Source organism: Pinus tabuliformis, chromosome 7 (assembly GCF_031772625.1).
Source record: "Pinus tabuliformis cultivar Carrire ecotype Pingquan chromosome 7, CPIR1, whole genome shotgun sequence".
In the NCBI taxonomy this organism is placed as follows: Eukaryota; Viridiplantae; Streptophyta; class Pinopsida; order Pinales; family Pinaceae; genus Pinus; species Pinus tabuliformis.
This window is the reverse complement of record NC_142293.1, coordinates 720567281-720587756: the sequence shown is the minus strand read 5'-3', so window position 1 is coordinate 720587756 and position 20476 is coordinate 720567281.

The window sequence follows — 20476 nt, the reverse complement described above, 5'->3', positions numbered from 1 at the left end:
AAATAATATTAGCCCTTAGTAATATTTGGACTCTAAACATTATCTTATCCTCTTGGAGCACTTCAGTTCGAGCTACGGATGTGGCACATGCAGCTGACATAAGGAATCACGTGGTTTCTTATGTGTTAGTTGAGCTATTGCATGGAGGACTTCAGCTAGAACTCATGCATGTGAGTTCTCTGGAGTTGGATGTGGAGTTGATGGAGTTGTGTTCAGTTTGACTTAGTTGAACTGGTTGTATTTAGTCTAACTAAAGAATACACTAGTGATGAGTGATGTGAATTAATTATTAATTAATTCACTAATTATTAACTCATAAAGAAACTAAAGAATACCTCACTTAAATCAGTGCATGGACAGTTCAACAGAGACAGGTGTTAGAGGTAAGTGAAAGGGTGAGTTGTGACTATCAGTTGTGCATGAGATTATGCACATGCATGGATTGAGTTCTGCCAATGAGGATTGTGCAGTGTGGGCCAATATCAAGGCAATTGTAGCTTGTTCTCACGGTATTTTCACTTGGCATTGTGCAGTGGAGGCAGGCAAAGCAGCGAAGGAGATTTGAACCTGTGACTTGTTCGGATCTGAGCTAGTTTTGTGTGTAACAGGTGGAGATAGTGCTGGATACTTGTGAGGAGTATTGTACTATGTATTGTTACATGTTCTCAATCATTATAATATACAGATAGTGTGGGGTTTTCAGCCGTATGCTTTCCCCAGGTTACATACTGTGTTAATGTGCACATGCGATTGATGTTTCATTATTTTTAATGTTGCTAAATTGATGATCAATGTAGAGGAGGTTATGTGTTGTGCATGTATTCCGCAATAGTGTATAATCGGGATAATCTCCGTGAATAAGTGTCATATTATTCAAAATTTCTACATGGTATCAGAGTTGGTTGATTTGTAGAAAAAGTTCTATAGGATATCAAAGTGGGATTGATCATCAGATCTATTACTCAGAAAGTGTTTACATTTCATTTCTTCAGGCAGAGTCTGTAATCGGGCCAGGTAGCTTTTGGATTCATCCTTTGTTTGGAAGGTGAGATATCCGGTGAATGCCCATACAATCAATATCTGTACAAGAAATTCTTTGTTCTCACGAATTTTAGATCAGAAGAGGTTGAGTTTTGAGCCAGTGGAATGGCGCTCAACGATAAACTTAGAAACATCAAAGCTCAGAATGGAGATGCCACAGATTGTCCGCAGAAGAAGAAAAATAAGCAAGCTGTTGGATCTGCAACGGGAGAGGCCTTAGCCTTGTAGTTTGAGCTGTATTTTTCACTGGTCGCATGCTTGGTATCAAGTGTGATGGGATCGGTATGGTTCTTGGATAGTGGTGCATCTTCTCACATGATAGGAGATCGAGATTTGTTTTCTGATCTAGATGAGAAAGATCTTGGAGTGCACATCGAGATGAGCGATGATGGTAGATACAGTGCGACTGGCATCGGTACCATTTCCTTTGAGAGGGAGTCTGGTAAACCCTTCAGATTGAATGAAGTGATTCATGTTCCAGGATTGAAGAAGAATCTTATCTCTGTGGTGATGTTAGAAGACAAGGGATATGATGTTGTCTTCAGCAAGGGAAAGGCTTTCCTGTGCAGCAAGACAACTAGAGAAACTCGAAAGATAGGGGTTCGAGTCAGGAACCTTTATCAGTTGCATGTATATGCATGCAAAGCCTTGAGCAGCGAGGCAACTGATGGAGACTTGGTGGTTGAGAGGGAGGGTATATTACCTCTCAACATGCAGAGCCAGAAGAAGTCTCAGACGATTGTGGAGGAGCCACGATTGGTGCAACAGCTTCAGGAGGTTGTGGAGCAGCCACAATAAGGGAAGCTGAGAGGAGATCGAGTAGAGACATCTACTCTTGCAGAGACCTCCAGTAGGGGGAAACTTTGAGCCAGGTGGGCTGAGGGATCGCATGCAGCCATACCTCCAGGTAGGAGGTGGGGTGATGTGGATTGATCGTCCCAAGGAGGAGGGGCAGGATCCTTGAGGTACCCAACCTCTTAGATGAGACCTTGCTATGGGAGCCCTGATGTGGAGTAGCAGGATCTAATTGATTGGGTAGAGACAGATGCGGATGGAGCAGTAGAGAGAGCGACAGTGCAGGGAATCCCAGGACAGCGCATAGCTAGCAGGTTGCAGCAATGCGAGAGGCACAAGTGTTTTTCACATTGCTAGGTGGCATAGAGAGGTGTGCAATGGTGCGAGATGCATGGAGATGTTGCAGTAGCGCAGATGTTAGAGAGGGAGCAATTTTCAGCAGCAGGTAGAGCTTCAGCATCAGAGTATGTTCCTAGCCCAACAGAGTGGTCAGTTGGGAGTGTTTTTGTTCCAAGTGCTGTTGGAGCAAGAGGACCAGGCAAATGTGTTGCATGCAGAACATTCCAGAGTTACAGGATAGGGTTGCTGATAATCCATATCTTGTTGAGAGGGAGTGTTGAAAATGCAACAAGATGATGGATCTTAGTGGAAAGGAGTCGCCTTCACTAAGTGGGCCCGCAGGCTATTTTTGGCGCAAAGTCTATTTTTAGACTATGTCTATTTTTAGACATATGGATCATGGTCTATGAGTTGTAGAATGCTATTTATGGATGATTGGTCAAGTTGGGAAAAATAGATGGACTTCTATTTTTGGTTCACATCAGAGTGATCAGAGTCTATTTTTAGACTGCTAGGCTAAAAATAGAAACAGTCAAATATTATTAGCCCTTAGTAATATTTGGACTCTAAACATTATCTTATCCTCTTGGAGCACTTCAGTTTGAGCTACGTATGTGGCACATGCAGCTGACAGAAGGAATCACATGGTTTCTTATTTGTTAGTTGAGCTATTGCATGGAGGACTTCAGTTAGAACTCATGCATGTGAGTTCTGTGGAGTTGGATGTGGAGTTGATGGAGTTGTGTTCAGTTTGACTTAGATGAACTAGTTGTATTTAGTCTAACTAAAGAATACACTAGTGATGAGTGATGTGAATTAATTATTAATTAATTCAGTAATTATTGACTCATAAAGAAACTAAAGAATACATCAGTTAACTTAGTGCATGGACAGTTCAACAGAGACAGGTGTTAGAGGTAAGTGAAAGGGTGAGTTGTGACTATCAGTTGTGCATGAGATTATGCACATGCATGGATTGAGTTATGCAATGAGGATTGTGCAGTGTGGGCAAATATCAAGGCAATTGTAGCTTGTGCTCATGGGATTTTCACTTGGCATTGTGCAATGGAGGCAGGCAAAGCAGCGAAGGAGATTTGAACCTGTGACTTGTTCGGATCTGAGCTAGTTTTGTGTGTAACAGGTGGAGATAGTGCTGGATACTTGTGAGGAGTATTGTACTATGTATTGTTACATGTTCTCAATCATTATAATATATAGATAGTGTGGGGTTTTCAGTTGTATGCTTTCCCCAGGTAACATACTGTGTTAATGTGCACATGCTATTGATGTTTCATTGTTTTTAATGCTGCTAAATTGATGATCAACATAGAGGAGGTTATGTATTGTGCATGTATTCCACAATAGTGTATAATCGGGATAATCTCTGTGAATAAGTGTCATATTATTCAAAATTTCTACATGGTATCAGAGCTAGTTGATTTGTAGAAAAAGTTCTACATGGTATCAAAGCTCTACACCCGTAGCTTGAACTGAAGTGCTCCAAGAGGATAAGATAATGTTTATAGTCCAAATATTATTAAGAGCTAATAATATTCAACTGTTCTATTTTTAGCCTGACAGTCTAAAAATAGACTCCGCCCATATGTCTAAAAGTATAAGTCCATCTATTTTTACCAACATGACCAATCATCCACAAATAGTATCCTACAACTCATAGACCATGATCCATATGTCTAAAAATAGACATAGTCTAAAAATAGACGTTGCGCCAAAAAATAGCCTGTGGGACCACTTAGTGAAGGTGACTTCTTTTCACTAAGCTCCATCATCTTGTTGCATTTTCAACACGGACCACCGAAAAATCATCATACATCTCTAGGGTGCGAAAACCTAGTTCTAGAACCCTCCCATGCTACTTCGGGTGAGACCTCAGTCTACGCTTCGCGGACTGTTGCCGAAAGGGCCAGTAGTACCGGGATTTGCTTGGCTAAATCACCTCTGAACCTGGGTCTGGCCCCAACAAGCCAACAAATGGTTCCATTGCCGGGGCTGGGATCTATGTAAGGGATGTCTGATGTCGTGTCACTGGAATCCAACCAAGAAAGAAATTGAAGGGTGGTTGGGCAAGAAGATTCACGAGTTCACGGCATAGGAAAACAGGAATTCATGAGTATCTAAGGAATAGTGGCTGGAGCGCTACTTATATACGGAAATCCACAAAATTTGCTTTGCATCCTTTCCTTCTAAGATGTATGAGTGGATCGCGAAGCTAGCAGACAGTCAAGGAAGGTGTAGGCTCGACAAACCAATTGTGTGGAGATCAAAACTAGTGCATAGACAAGAGGCATCAGTAGATAAGATCACGCGAGCTATGGACCATTACTCGATTAGATTATAGGAGGATTTGTCACTAAGTTCATGGTAGATATGACTGTCAGCTACAGTGAGGCAGAACAATGCTTCCTCAAAGGGTCGCGAGGTAAGTATATTAAATCTTTGAATACCTGGATTAAGATGTTATTGTGTGAAAAGAAGGTTATGCGAATAAATTAATGTTTGGGACTACATGAAGTGGGAAGATATATAGAAACGGAAGTAGTGAAAAGTTAGAAACTAGTCCCTTAATTTAACCCTCGCGGGAAAGCGAGGAAGAGCTCGCCAAAGTTTCTCTGAGAAGCGTGGTCAGTCTGATAAGGTAGCGAATTCCATGCTTACCACCTCCACCTACACCTCCACCCATCTCAACCTCTTCACATTCATCTCCACCCACCCCACCTCTGCCACCACCACAGTTTAGTATGGCGAGTGCGATCAAATTGCTGGTATTCAGAGGAGTAGGGAATGAAGATCCGGACCAATTCTGGTTCATGGTAAGGGCGGTATGGGAAGCACAAGGAGTCATGGATGACAATATAAAGAAGGCTACATTGGTAAGCGCGTTGCAGGATCGCGCATTAACATGGTACATTAAGCATTCTAATGACCATCCAAATGTAGGATCATAGAAATCTAGGCCACACTGAACAGGGAATTTAGCAGGCCAAAGTCAGAGACACAATCAATTATCGGGTTTAAGGAGATCGCAATTCTCCCAGGCAAGACCCCCTGGGATCTGGACCAGAGGCTAAAGAGTATGATTCGCGAAGCCAACATGACTTTGACAGATGGACAACACCACACCTAGTTTGTAGCGTCATTAACACCACATTTAAGGACGGTGTTGTCACAACAAAAGCTTTCCACCCAGGCCGAAGCCTTGGAGATGGCAATAAGATTGCATGAGATCCCTATACAAGATCCTGGTCTGGGAGTCCAACAAATCCACACGCAACTGCAAAATCTGTGTCTGGAAATGCAGAGTTTGAAACAGAACAGGACACCTCGGCTAGAGGTGTGTGAGGAGGTATGGTGCATAAAATGCGAAGGCCAGGGGCATGACAAAGACCACTGTCCAGTATTCACAAATTACTTGGCAGGAGGAGGGCCAATGTCGTTAAGACCTGAGACACAAGCAGGACCAAGCACAGCATGTGCACTATGGTGCGCGATCTATCAGATGGGGGGAAACACACTACAGAAAATTGTCATCTATTGCAGAAGTATACGCAGATGTCCCAACAATTGTTTTGTAATTTCTGCAGGTCAGTAGGCCATAATGAATGCACCTGTAGAAGCTACGAACTAATGATGAATCAAAATCCTTCCTACAGGGTACAGACTAAAACGTGAGCCCTCGCCCCAAATGCAGGAATGACACGCGCTGGATTTCAGGGGCACGGACTAGGTCGGGGAGGAATGGGACTAGGAAGGGGTCGTGGACAGCTAATTTGTTACAATTACGAGGGCCAGGACACTATGCCCGCGATTGTACAAATCCAACGAGGATATCATGTTTGTATTGTACTCAGTTTGATCATGAGGAAGAAGACTGCCCAATATTGATAGCGAGGCTGCGTGAAAAAGGGGTACTCCAGCCTCCTCCGACTCAGAATTTCCAAATGATGAGGTCTGAGTCGTGTGAAGAAGACCTGAATGTAAACATAGTGCTCAGAAGCAGTATCACCACTGGAGATGATAAAGGGAAGCATCCATAAGAAAGTGTGTTCGCAAGGCTCCTGCAAAGGAACCTGAATTTTATTTAGAACACGTGAAGGAGACATTCATGGAAGCTAAGAAGAGTTTCACGGAGGCCTCCACTTCAGGTAGTAAGGATCAAGTAGAACCACGGATGGATCCTTCAATGCTCACTACCTTTCTAGAGACATGCATGAAACTGTTATGCAACAGCAAGGCAGTAAAAGGACTACAGGAACTTATCACTAGGTGCACGGGTTCATGAGAACCGCGTGTGGTCCAGAAACTTGGAAAGCATGCATTGCGCACAGGAAGGGTAATGCAGTTGACTGCGCAAATCGACGAATATGAAATTGATCAGGTAATCCTGGATCTTGGGTCGGATGCGAATGTACTACCGAAACAAACATGGGATGCATGGGTAGACCCACACTACAATGGTCTCTTATTCAATTGTGAATGGCGAACCAGCAGAAGATCCTCCCCATGGGGAGATTGCAAGGGGTAACGGTGGATATTGAAGGTGCGAGCGCGTTGGCGGGTTTCGAAGTGATAGAGATTGTCAACGACAACAATCCCTATCCCACGCTACTAGGAACACACTGAGCCACCGATATGAACAGAGTCATAAATCTGAAGAAGTGCAAAATGATTTTTTGAAAAAAAATGTCATTACGCATAGTAGTACCACTAGATCCAGTCGAAGGAGCATGATACACTGAACCGGTGCTTGACAATGATAGTGATGATGACCTCGATTGTATCTACAAGATAACCACATGAGAATAGGACTGGGTGAACCCCACTGCAGATGGTAGGATTTCACGGGAGCCCGAAAGCACCTGCACTTCGGATTCAAACGAAGAGATAGAGCGATGGCAGAATCAGCTGCACAAAGTAACCATGCTTAATTGCAACATGATGGTTAGATCACTACACTACGTGACAATAGAGGTAAGGGGTCTGCCTAGGTATGACAGGTTGACAGCGATGGATGAATTCCTAGACAAATTTGAAAGTGCATTGCTAGAACAGTAGTGGTTCGATGCTCTGAAATGGGCACTGCATGCGATGCCTGCAAGGTGGTGGGGTACACATCAAGGAAGTTTTGAGGACTGGCGTGGATGCAAGAGGATAATGTGCCTACTATTTGGAAAACCCCAGCTAGGGATGAGAGTCGGTTACAAGGGGAAAAGCAACTTGCACGCCCACGTTTCTCAATGGGTATAGACATGGGACATGCAGCCCGCACAAGCGCACACCACTCCTAGAATAGAGAATCAGAACAAAATGCAACAGAAGGAAAGGTGAAGCGCGCCAAGGATTATCCACGGAAAAGTATTCGACAGGGTGTTGTTGTGCTGTACAACAACCCCGCCATCTCATAAAATTTTACTTTCAAAACTATAATATGAAATGGGTCCCTTTTAGATTAAATTGGTATCAACTTATCATTCCTCAAAAGGTCCGAAAAGAAAAAAACATTATAAACCTTTTGAGACAATATATAATCGGTCCTATAATAAAAAATGAATAATTCTTTATTATTGCGATAAAGTGATGCAATATCGCATATCGCAATAACAAAGGATGCATAACAAAAGACCCATTGGTTTTCTCCGATGCGACAAGCACGAATAACTATCGGATATCGGGAAGGTAAGCAATCGTAACAAAAGGCTTCTCTCTTTGCTCCGATGCGATATCACTATCGACAATCGGGGAATGTAACATGCATGCAACTAAAAGCTCTCTTCTAAAAAGATCCCGATACAAATTAGCGATATCGCTATCGACGATCAGGGATTCCGTAATGACACCAATATAGCTACTTAAACATTCCTCCGATCCTCGATTGCAATAAAGCTAAGCGCGACTTTCAAAAAGGATTGATAAGACTTGGGTATATTGTGTTGAATTATTATTAAAAGCATTTCTCTTCCCAATAGTGATTCACTTGCGCCCAACCGTCAAAACATCAAAGCCACGCTTAAATGAATTATTCGGCCAATAAACGATATGATGAGCATTTAAATGATTGACAGGTTTAAACGGCCAATTAATGGAGCAGTTATGCCAAAATCTCTTCAGAGATTGTATCCGCGGCAGTCTTATGTTAATCCTCCATTATTCATTGATTGATATAACTCTTTCATACTTGGTTTGCACCACCTATTCTCCACATTACGTTCATTTTATCTCCTGTGCAGAGCTCCTCTGAAGCAGTGAATTTAGGCCAAATGGGGAAGAAGTCTAAGAAATCTGGAACAGCTTCAGCTTCCGCAGTAACAGGACAACACACTGCCGATCCAGGACCAAGTAAAAAAGGATTAATCTTAGACACCACATGTCTTGGTCTTGGTAATACTACTTGGCAGAGCATCTATAATCTGGTTGAGGCCAAAGAGCCTCAGGAAACATCAGTACAAGCTACAGCAGACCCGAACCGGAAGTCCGAGGCAACTCTAAAGGATTTGGCCGATTCTTACCTACACCGGATAGCGGCTCGAGAGCAAATTCTTCCATACACAGATGTGGTAAGATGGGCAGTTGAGGAAATTCCAATTACAAACAGAACATTTTTCACTATCGACGGGAGAGTATTCAGTTCATTTCAGCCCGATGATTTGAGACAAATGTACCATTTGCCCAAACCAGAGAAGAAGTATAACAAAGCATTTCTGGAGAAGTTCAGAGATGAAAATGAAATTGAATCAGCACCTATATGGGAATGGAGGCAAAACCCAGTGAAACACAAGCATGAGTCCTCGGGTAAGTACTCTGTCGATTCCTTGTGTTCTCCTTATTGTTATGCTGGAGCGATGATGTGTAGGATTTGGGGGTTGCATGATTCCGCAAAATTCTCCATAGAGATGGTACCTTTAATGGAAGCAGCATGCAATAACGAAATAATGGATTGGGGGAATATATTATCTGATAAGTTAGCAACAGCTATTCTTGAGTTCAGAAACAAATCCCGCGTTACTGAAAGGTTCATTCCTCCATTTTAATTTAGTTCCTACATCTTAGATACTCTCTGTTTTAACTCCGAATTTCCTGTGCTGGGATGGAGATGGACTCCACAGGACCCCATGCCCATTCATATCTATCACCAGAAGTTGTGGAAAGCCCATTATAAACACCACCTATATCAAGTTTGCAATGGATTTATGTTACCCATTTACTATGCAATTTTTGACAAACCTGCTCCTAAGATTTCCTCACAAGCAGAGATTGACTTGACGGCCTTAGGAACCTGGTTCGGAGAAGAAAAAATTACATATGTAAGAGTTTTTGGCAGTCATTCCAGGCCTCATGTCCTCCCCTTGTATATACCCGACAAACTATTATCTCGAGAGATAGCATATCAGCTTACATCCGCAGGAGTTACAAAAACTCTGAGGAATTCAAAGAAGCAAGTTTGGCCTCCTTTTCCTCTAAGGTGTGGCGTTTACACTCTGCATGACTACAAGCATGCAAAGAAAGAAGAAGAAAAGATAAATACACTGAATCTCGCCACTCTTCCTAACAGACGATTTGATCCAAACAAAGTCGACTATAATGTACTAGAACAAGCAAAACTCACTAAATTTGAACGTAAAAAAGATGAGTTTGATGACCTATTCTCCTTGGTCGAGTCATTATTTCAGGTTCAAACGCTAGCTAAAATGAGATATCACGATGATGGGTTAGTCGAATTTAACAAACTTAGAGAGCAAAGGTTGCAAACTTTGCCTCTAGATTTGTTAGCCACTGCCCCGATGACACAGTCAAGCAAGCCTGAACGGCGACTTAGCAATGGACCTCCTGCTACATCAGAAATTTTTGAAGAAGTCCAAAGAAGAGAGCAGGAGGAACTCCAGAGGAAAGAGTAGGAGGAACTCCAGAAGAAAGAACAAGAGGAAGCACAGAGGAAAGAACAAGAGAGAATATGTGAAGAGGAACAGAAAAGGCAGCAGGAGCAGAGCAGCAAGGATGTTGACCCAAGGTTGCTCCAGGAATGGTAGCAATTCGATTCAATCATAAGCAATCTAGAAAGCTCAAGAGAAGCCGATACATCCAAAGCGGCTGATACATAGGATACAGCATCAAAAGAGGTTCCAAGCGAAGGAACCAACGGTCTACCCCTTACTACAGACTTAGAGATAATTCCCAAAGATCCTTCGGATCAAATCATTTTGCAAGTGGAGGATATACCTCCATTGGATGTCTTTTACAGCCCAAAGCATAGGGCCATAGTGAAGCGACAGCGGAAAAGAAGAAGGATTGATCAACCTTCCCTGTTCCCTGAACAAACAGTGACAGCCAACATAGTTTGGAAGGAGGAGTTAGATCCTTCTGATGGCTTAACAAAGTTGTCCCAATATGTTGGAGCCTATTCGATGGCCACCATGGACAAGGCATCGGAAGTGAGTAACTTTTTAAAAGAAAAAGACCAGGAAATCACTTCGTTACAAGCACAACTATCGGAGGCACAACAGAAAGTAGAACAATTAGAACAGCAATTGTCCACGTAGCAACAGTTAAATAATCAATTGAACAAGCAGTTGCATGAAGAGAAACAGAGGGTAGATTCGAGTGAGATTCAAAAGCAGAATGAACTATCAGAGGCATTAGCAAAACTGAAGACAGTGAATGAACAGATGGTAAAGACAAAAGGTGAGCAAATTTCTCAATTATTAGGTCAAATAGAGAAGTTCAAGAGTCTTCCGTAGCCTTCCGATTTCAGAGCAGAAGCACTATAGATTAATAAGGCACTGGTAACACAAATAAGATTATTGTGTCATAAAATTTCTCAAGTTGAACCCCTGTGTGACATAACAACATCAATAATCGATAAATCAGACGATGCTAGACAAGACTTAGAGCAGGCCAATGAGACCTTAACAGATTTTCTTACTTGGCAGGACACTAATGAGGGATAGGAAACAAATTTGCCTAAAATCCTAGAATCCCATAAAGAAATTCTATTTATGGAATGGCAATCCCAATTGATGAAGGCAGAGAAAGCAGTTTCTAGATGCAAATTATCCACAAGTAATTTGATTGAATTAATTAACAATACTCTCTATTTATCTAATATGATCTCTCAATGTATACTAGGTAAATTACTATCGGCCAAAACATTGGAGCAATCATGTTATCAAGAGCTGGAAAAGAATGGGAGATTGATCATAGGTATTAAAAGTTTAACTTGGGACACCTATTGGTTGTTCCTAGTAAAACCATACAGCCAGAGAGCCACCCTCAAGTGCCTAACAGATGCAATTGGGTGTATCATTCCTGATATACACGATGCCACCTATTCTGCTCAACTCAATTCTCGTCTCAACCGCCTTCAAGAAGTGGAACCGATGCTAGCGATATGCCAACTCAGGTCGAAAGGCAAACAGCCAGAGTAATGAATCATGCTGCTGACTACCAGATTGCTTTGGGAGAGATATTCAAGATCAAGTTGTACCAATTTAGTAGCATTTTAATTTTGTAGTTAGTTAGTTTAATTAAGTATTTATAGACCCTTTCATGTATTTAGAAAGGGTCGTAAGTTTTTGTATATGAATTAAACCTGAAGTTGCACTACTGTACTTCAGGTATATATTTTTTATAAAGACTGGGCCAATTATTCCAATTTTGATAACGAAGCTTTTATGTGGATGTGCACTACTGCCTTTATTTAAAAGTATTTCTGAGTCGGAAGAAGGAATTCAAATTGCGATTGATGTTGGGAATGATTTGCAGCTCATATGGTACTACTATCTATGTCTGAATTCATTCTTTTTATGTGAATTGTTATTTGATCATTCTTGCTATTATTGAATATATGCATGTGTTTTAACAGCATTCTTTATACTTTCCACTATTGGATATTTACAGCGTGCTTTTCTTCTAATCATACATGTATCAGTAATATAAAAAGATAAGTGTAATAATGTTTTATTAATTACTTTGTTCAACTATTTGAACAAAGCAATTATTATATGAATGAATGTCTATGTTTATTGAATAAAGTCATCTATATGCCTATTGATGAACAGAGATCATCAAACGTTGCACTTAAGAATAGAAGCTTCCCGGGATAGAATAGTCATTTGTATTTTCGCTTTTAGATTAAGTCATCTATTCATTATCACTTACTAGAAAACCAGTCACTCATCCATCCCTTTTATTCAATACTGGGAAACTGGTCCCATTATATCCAATTGGAGCCACCATCCCAAACGGAAAAGGAGTTGTATTAAGGTCCGGACCGGGTGGTTATCCCCCAATGTTGATGAAACGATTTTCGAGGCACCAACAAGTGTATGAAGTGCTAAACAGGGTTCACCAGGTGAGATGCACTGACAGGGACCTACTCATACCAATGGCTCAATGGGCCTATGTGACCATATTCAAAACCCTGACCGCGAAAAAAATTCAAAGGAGGCAGACTGAAGTACGGACCATAATCTCCGAGGAGCATGCAAAGATGGATCCACATGAAATAGCACACATAGGTGTGATAGTGTGCGAAGCCCAAGACGAGGAAATCACATAGCTACGTGAAGCAGAACACATAAGACTTCAGGAAACCATTTGGCAAGGGAACCTTAGACTTCGTGAACTGGAAAAGGACCAGGTATGGCTAAGAAAGAAAAGAATTTTGATGGACACAGAGGTCAAGAGGTTGGAAAAAGTGATCAAGGGAGCATGTCTCGTCGATAAACCTAGGATGGCAAGGCAAGGTGCAGGTGATCATACCAATGAATTAGAAGACTATTGCCGAGAATTAATTAGTCTGTTTCCGTGGCTAGGACTGTATATCACCAAACGCAGTAACTAGGGGAGTGCACTACAAACAGTAGAGCGCGCGGCACCTATCACCACGATGACAGATGAGGATTTTCCGCAGACTATACTAGAGGGTGAGATGGAGCCTCGCACAGGTGGTGCGACCACATGACTAGCCGTAAGAAGAATAGTCTTAGCACTCCAGGTAGCTGAAAGGGAGAGCGAGACTATAAACTATCCTACCTGGAAGCTGCGCACTCTGACAAGTGCGTGCGGGAACAACCTGTCACAAGGCTCGCGCCCGTGAATGGAGGGATGTGCTGCTACGTGGGTGGGATGGGAAGTGACCGTTGGTGTCACTGTTCATGATGGAATGTCTGATTTGAGGCCAAATGGAGCAGGTGGCAGGCATTTAAGACAAGAATTATGGGCAAGATTTTGCAAAATCTGCCACCAAGAAAGCATTAATGGCCCGGAACTGGGGCGAACTGTCGAATTTGAATTCAAAAGGCGCTATAAAACTCAAAGGGCTAGCCAATAGATAACACTTGGTCATTTGAGCATTGAGCGGCTGAATAGAGCATAGAGTGTTGAGAGCTGAGCGATAATAGATCCCCTGAGTTTGCGAGAGATAAAATACTGTGAAGAAATGATGACGGACACGAAGGATGGGTTGGGAAATGAGAAAGAAACCGTCGGCGAGGCCGTGCAGACCCCCATGGTACAGGATGTTCCTGAAGGTGCTGGGGTTGTGATAGAAATCCCCAAATCACCTTGGACGCCGAGTCAGAAGAAAGATAAACAGGCAATGGGACCAGTACGCATGTCCCTGAGGAATCCGCGACACAGTAAGTTATCAATGGAAGAAAAAGGCAAGGTAGTCATCATTGAAATAGATGAAGAGGAAGAGGACTTGCAGGCTCTGGTTGTTGCGATAAGTGAAGAAGAAGATGTGGAGGAAGACATCCAACCAATGCTCCCCACAGCGAAATTTCCCGAGTATGTCCCTCTGCGGAAAGGGAAAGCCAAAGTACCAAAGGATCTCGATGCAATGAAGAGTGCACTCTAGACCCCAATCCTCCCTGATGGAATTACCTTTGAGGGTTCGCTTCTAGGATGCGTGCCCACACTGAAATTTGAAGACTGGGACCTCGTGGATAGTGAGAAGTCCCTGCACTTAGAAATGGTGAACATAATGAAACAGAATATGAAGGGGTCGATGATAACGTTAGCGCCACGAAAATGGCTGCGCAATGTGGAAAAGGCCGGGTTGCTTCATCTGCTAAGGATGCCACATTTCCACCATGCACCCACCACCATTTTCTTCATCATGCAGCTGCTTTGCCTGGTGCATGATGGGTACTTATGGCTGGAGGAGCCTATTCCCATCACGGTAGATCCCATCCAACAAATTTCTCGGCTTCCTTGTAAGGGAAAGAACCCTGCGACAATAGTAGGGAAAAGCAATGACTTGGCTCTCGCAGAGGCCATGAAGAAAAAGTATAATCTCGAGAAGAAAAATAGGGGTTACGCTATCACTAGTATCAAGGATAAAGGGGTGTGCGTAACCACCCCACTCCTAGCCAGTAAAGTAATGAGAAAATGTCACGGTGGTGAAGTACCAGCGCCAGTAGTTGCGCTCGCCGAACAATGTGCAGAAGGGGTCCAGTTCAACTGGGTCGAGTTCCTCTACAAAGAGATTTTGCTCAACTGCAAGGAGGCCCAGGAACATGGTAAGACCTTCCACTACGCATGGTTTCTCTTATCCATCTTGCTGGTAGCAGGAGAACTGCCGAAGGACAGCCAGTTCCAAAGCATCGACCGAGACTTACCAGAGGCTGTGAAGTACGCTTCGCTCTGGGCCACCAAGGATGCAAAACGGATTCGCGATACCAAGATTTTTTGGGTGCTCATGGAGGCGAGCATCCAAATTTGGATTAATAAGAGGCCACGCCTGTCCCCCATAGTGCACAATAGTCTACAAAATTTTGCAGATTTCAAGGCGGACATGCACAATATCTACATCAGAGCATGAAAAGATCCAGCATAGTAGTGGACAAAGCTCCCATTCATAGCCACTGACGACGTGATCTTTACAGTGCTAGAGACATGGCCTCCCAAGTGGCGGACCCCAGATTTGGGAGAGTTGGAGAAGACAGCAGCGCAGAAAAGGAAGGACAAAAAAGGGAGGATGCCAGGCTATGCATCACCCAAATAGCAGAGAAAAGGTGCAACGAAAAATCAGTAGCCGAGGTCAGGGTAGCCCAAGAAATGGCACATGCAGCCGGGGAGCAAAAGAAGGCAGCCGAAGTAGCAATAGCGCAGATAGTAGAGGCCAAAATAGTGCAAGTAGAGGAGGGCCAAGCAGTGTCTGTAGGACAGGAGATAGAGGACACACACCTTGCAGAAGAGAGCACGGAACCAGGAACCACCTCGACCCAACTCAAATGACCGTGCGTCATAGAAAGATCAGGTCTAAGAAAAAAGGTCAAGGCCTCGAAGCTGGCCATCGACCCGACCACCTTAACTGAAGGTGACCTCCATGACATCGGTAACACGGTTCGTGATGTCACTAGTGAAGCGCTCCAAGACTTTATGACGGAGCAACAGAATGTGTTGGGGGCCCTCAGGATGCAGCTACAGGAGTTAAAGGTGCATCCCCCTCAGGAAGGTATCCTGTCTACCCACGTCACAATGGGCACTTCAACAGCAGAATAGATGCTACACGCGAGGATGGCCAACACAATAGTGTTGCCAGAAGGAGCGTTAGTATCAGCAGATGCGATGGACTGAATGACAGTTATCATGATGAAAGGCCTTGGCCTTAATCTAGCTACCCTTCCTCGAGAAACACTCTATCAACTACAGGATGGAATAACAATAGAGTTGTGTGCCAGGGAGAGTTGCGCGATCTAGGTTCTGAGAGAGTAGAAGATTAATATAGAATAGCTTAGCTTACAGTGCGACAAGCTGCTGTCGTAGAATGAATAGTTGGTGTAAACAGTAGATGACACTTGCCAACGCGTCCCAAAGCTGGCTATCGCAGCAAATCTACCAGTAGAAGTGCGGATTCACAGTTTATCAAGTGGAGTCTGCGATGCTAGAGAAGAGACAACAAAGGTGCCACTGGAGCTGAATCTCCAGATTTCCAAGTTGTGGTTGAAGGTGTAACCTTCCACTCCCCCAGAGATCAGAGAGCAGCACGCCAGTGCTATTGTAGCAGGGATGGAAGAGATTGGAGGTGCAATGCGTGACTGTACCAACATGTTGGAGCAGGTGCTTAAGGTCCTCATGACATTGCAGGAGGACCCCAACATTCAGCAGTTGGAGACAAAGGCATGCAAACTCTAGCAACAATATGAAAACATCAGAGGGACTATGCAGATAGTAGTCCTTACCCAGTGGCTTGCAAGGATGCAGCAATCCAAGGCATTAAAATAGCAAGTGGATGCGATGCGCCATAACGAAGCCATTCTCAAAGCACGTGTCTAGCCATGGATTGACGAAGCCTTCACAATCACAGTAGATATCAAAGGAAAGCTCGTGCAAATTTAGGGGATGCAGTTAGAGATGCAGCGCAGAATACCGGGAACAGAGGGCTTAGAAGACAGAATGTAGTAAGTGCAACAGGTAGCAGCTAGTTTGCCACCGACATTCAGGCTATTCGGGACCAGCTAGAGGGACTTCGTGCCAAGATTGTTGCACCGACAGAGTGACTCGAGGATGAGTCTCGAGGTTTGTGTTGGGGGCCTATTAGGCATGGAATCCCCCAACAACATGTTTTGGGGCTTAAAGCCCAAGTTTTGAGTATTATTGTTGTAAATACTCTACGAATTGCGGGCGCAGAGCGCAAATTGTATGTTAGAGTCATAAGGTTGTCCACCCTAAGTTTTGAATGTAGTGTCGGCCTACCCATGGTCCGTGAACCATGGGATTGTATAAATAGAGCAAGGCTCTAAGTTGTAAAGATAACTAAGGATAGATAGAAAAACGAATGGAGTCTAGAAAATAGCGAGCATAGAGAAAAAGTCTAAGTGCTTTAGGTCATAGTAGTAGGAAGAGGCTCTGCAGCTGAATGCGTAGAGGCCTGGTAGAGTTGCAGCTGACTGCGTGGACCCCTGTAGTTGAGTGCTCAGGGTGGAGTCGAGTCTGTAACTATGAAAGAAGAATAATAAAGAGAAGTTTGATTCTAAATCTTGTGTATCTATCTTTTTCAATTATACCGTTTTCTTTATCGCGCGCACTGATATGAACGGTGAACACTATTAAGTATAACTAAAAACATGCAGATAAGCTAATTGACCAACTAACATCGGGTTAATAATAAGCGATTGGGTGCTAACGTGAATCGAACCCCGAGTAAGGCTACGCGAAGGCAGCAACACAGGCTGCGAGGTACTGATAGGTGCGCGTAGTGATGTGCGCGCAGGGTCAAACCGCAGACCACCAAAAAATCATCAGACATCTCTAGGGTGCGGAAACCTAGTTCTAGCACCCTCCCATACTACCTCAGGTGAGACCTCAGTCCGTGCTCCGCGGACTGTTGCCGAAAGGGCCAGTAGTACCGGGATTTGTTTGGCTAAATCACCTATGAACCCCGGTTAGGCTCCAACAAGCCAACAACAACACCTATACCATAATGCCAACAATCTGCACCATTTTTAGCAGCCTAGAACCTTTAGATCCTAGTCCCTTAAGATCATATATTTTTTTCTTCTTTATGTGTCTTTGAGTAGCCTGTTTTCCTTCTTTGTTTCTTGTAGCGGCTACAATCACCCTCCAAAAATTTTTCGTAGCTTCATTTTGGAGCCTCCCTACCAACCATCCTTAGCAGCATGTCTTGCACTATCAAGTACATAGGCTTCTTTGGTTTTTCAATGGCTTTCTAGCCTGTGCATGTTAGTTTGCTTCACTCCCCTCATAGGCTGCCATTTGAGACTTAAGCTAGTTGTTGGTTGAGCAGCTCCCTCAAAAAAATTGTGCAATTCTGGAGGGAACCAACCTTCCTTTTAAAAATTCCGCAAATCTATTAGGAAACCTGCTGGGCTCAAAAATTTCACAATGCAATCAGATAAGATTCCTTGGGAAAATTGTACAATCTAACCCAGCACTGCAGCTCAGCCCAGAAATTGTGCAATTTTGGGAGCAGTCACTTGCTGACCCCGGAAATTATGCAATCCCTCAGGGACATCGAACCCAGCTCAGCACAAAAACTACTCAAATTTCCATCATAGGCTCACAGAGGGATTCATGTGCCTTCAGGTTGACAGGTTCCCTTCGGGACTGAGAAAAAATTATTTGCATGCATGGGCTATTTTCCCAAAATATAAAAATGCATTCCTAGATCTAGGGATCTATTTTTAGTAGCTGGAGGTTACATGAAAAGACCATTTTAGAAACCTCTCACCAAGTGTTGCTTTTTCCTAGATTTGTAGAATGCACATCATAACATCAATATTATCAGAACTTATGAATCGGGCGCTACAGAGCTCATTCCTCACATTGATCTTATAGCTTTAACATCCCACATCACATCTAGGAGTCTTCGGCACTTTCAGCTTAGCCGTTTCAGGGTAAGTCTGCTTTTCATGTCTTGCGCTATGTTTCTGTCACTTTTTGTGTTTTTCTTTTGTAAGTGTTGTCTGCTTTATTTCAATGAGCACTTCCATTTTAATGTATGTTAGCTTGTAGAAGCACCATTTCAGTTTTCATTCGCATCTCACTGCTATCGCATGCATGACAATGTTTTGCGCTAACGATTGTCGTTGCAGCGACTCGCTTCACACACATGCATGCTTTCCTATTCTCTGAATCCTACACTTACTATTTGTGCGCATGATCATTCACTCTTGTTTACACTTAGTTTCACCATGCATTCAGACTTCTCATGTTTTCAGTTGCCCATCGGTGGGCCTGGGCTGCCTTCGCCCGGACCTTGTCTTGCCCGGCTAGTATTTCACATTTCTGGAAGTGAAGGCTCTGCCTTCCCTCCAGAAATTGCGCAAGTTTGGCCTAGCGCTGACCTCCAGGATTTCATTTTGCAATTCTGGGAGGCAGTGCCTTGCTGGCCCTAGAAACTGCGCAATGCAATTTGCTGGTTTGCATGTCACAGCTAACTAAAATTGTGTATTACATAGTTTCAATCCTCAGCTGGCCAGGTTGGACTGTGCATTGCGCAGTTCCAACAATCAATCATCCTTCTGACATCTTGGATTGTGCTTTGTGTAGTTTTGGCAGTAAGTCTCCCAGTCTCCTGGTGAAAATTGCGTAATCTTCACATGCAGTCACACAGGTATGTTGCATATCAGTCCTCCAGTTTGTTTTGGTTTGCGACTGATAGATTGCTTATCATGAGTGTTGCTATGTCTCTAGGTATCACAGGTGTTCATCTTCTTCTCAGTAGCACAGGTATAATGGTTTCCAGGAGAGCAGAGTCAAAGACACTGTTGAGAGCACAACTGGGGGTGCAGTCGATCAAGTGTCTATAAACTTGCATATCTACGAAAACATCACGTTGTTCATAGACAAGGATATTAAGATGAAATGGCAGCGGCATCACAACAAGCAGCACTATCAGCAACAGCAGAAGGTAGCATACCTGTATGCAACAAATGCAAGGGGAAGGTTGTTGACAATGCAAAGGTAGAGAAAAGTTGCAAGCTCAAACAGATCCACTTGTGATGAAAGTAGCTTTGGAGATTGAGGCTATGAGGTGATAGCGCGACAAGAGGATTGCGTGAAGGCATAGACATAGATAGAGGAGTTGCAGGTGTTGAAGCAACAACTCAAGGAAGAACAAGGGCTTCACAGACAAGAGAAGGAATTGCAGCAGGGACATGTACAAAAGGAGGCGCAACATCCACAAACTAATGAAACTACGCCCATACAGGTTATAGACCCGACCTAGCTACTGGCATGGAGCATACAGGATGAGTAGTGCGATTGATCGCATGCAAGGGTGTTCAGGAGCATGAATTTCATTACGCATACACATGCAATCCCACCCATGGGCACACTCACCGAGGCAAAGAAAAGAAGTAAATCTGACTAGAGGTTAACATGTATTTTGACAAGTTGACTCGCATGGTCACCAGCACACACTTGGAGATCGGCACAGACACTATGCATCAATATGTTGTTGGTCGAGTTGCACTCAAGATGATGATGCGCATGTTATCAGGTAAGTTGGACATAGGAGCCATATCGGTGTACCCAGATGCAACAAAGGCAAGAGTTTGCTTTCAGCAGGATGTCACCATTGTGTGCACGGGCACCATCACAGATGACCAAGCTTGGCATCAGTTTTCCACTGTCAATCATCGGAAGGATGTCGAAGAGTTGGTCTTCCCACAACTACCCGAGTCTTAGTGATGTCTTTCATGGCTTGCTCAAGCCTATTTTGTCTCACATGGGTACATGTGCAGATTGTATGTAACATCTTTTAAAGTGGAAGTCCAAGCTTCGATAGTTGAATGTAACAGTCATTCAGTAGGTGAAG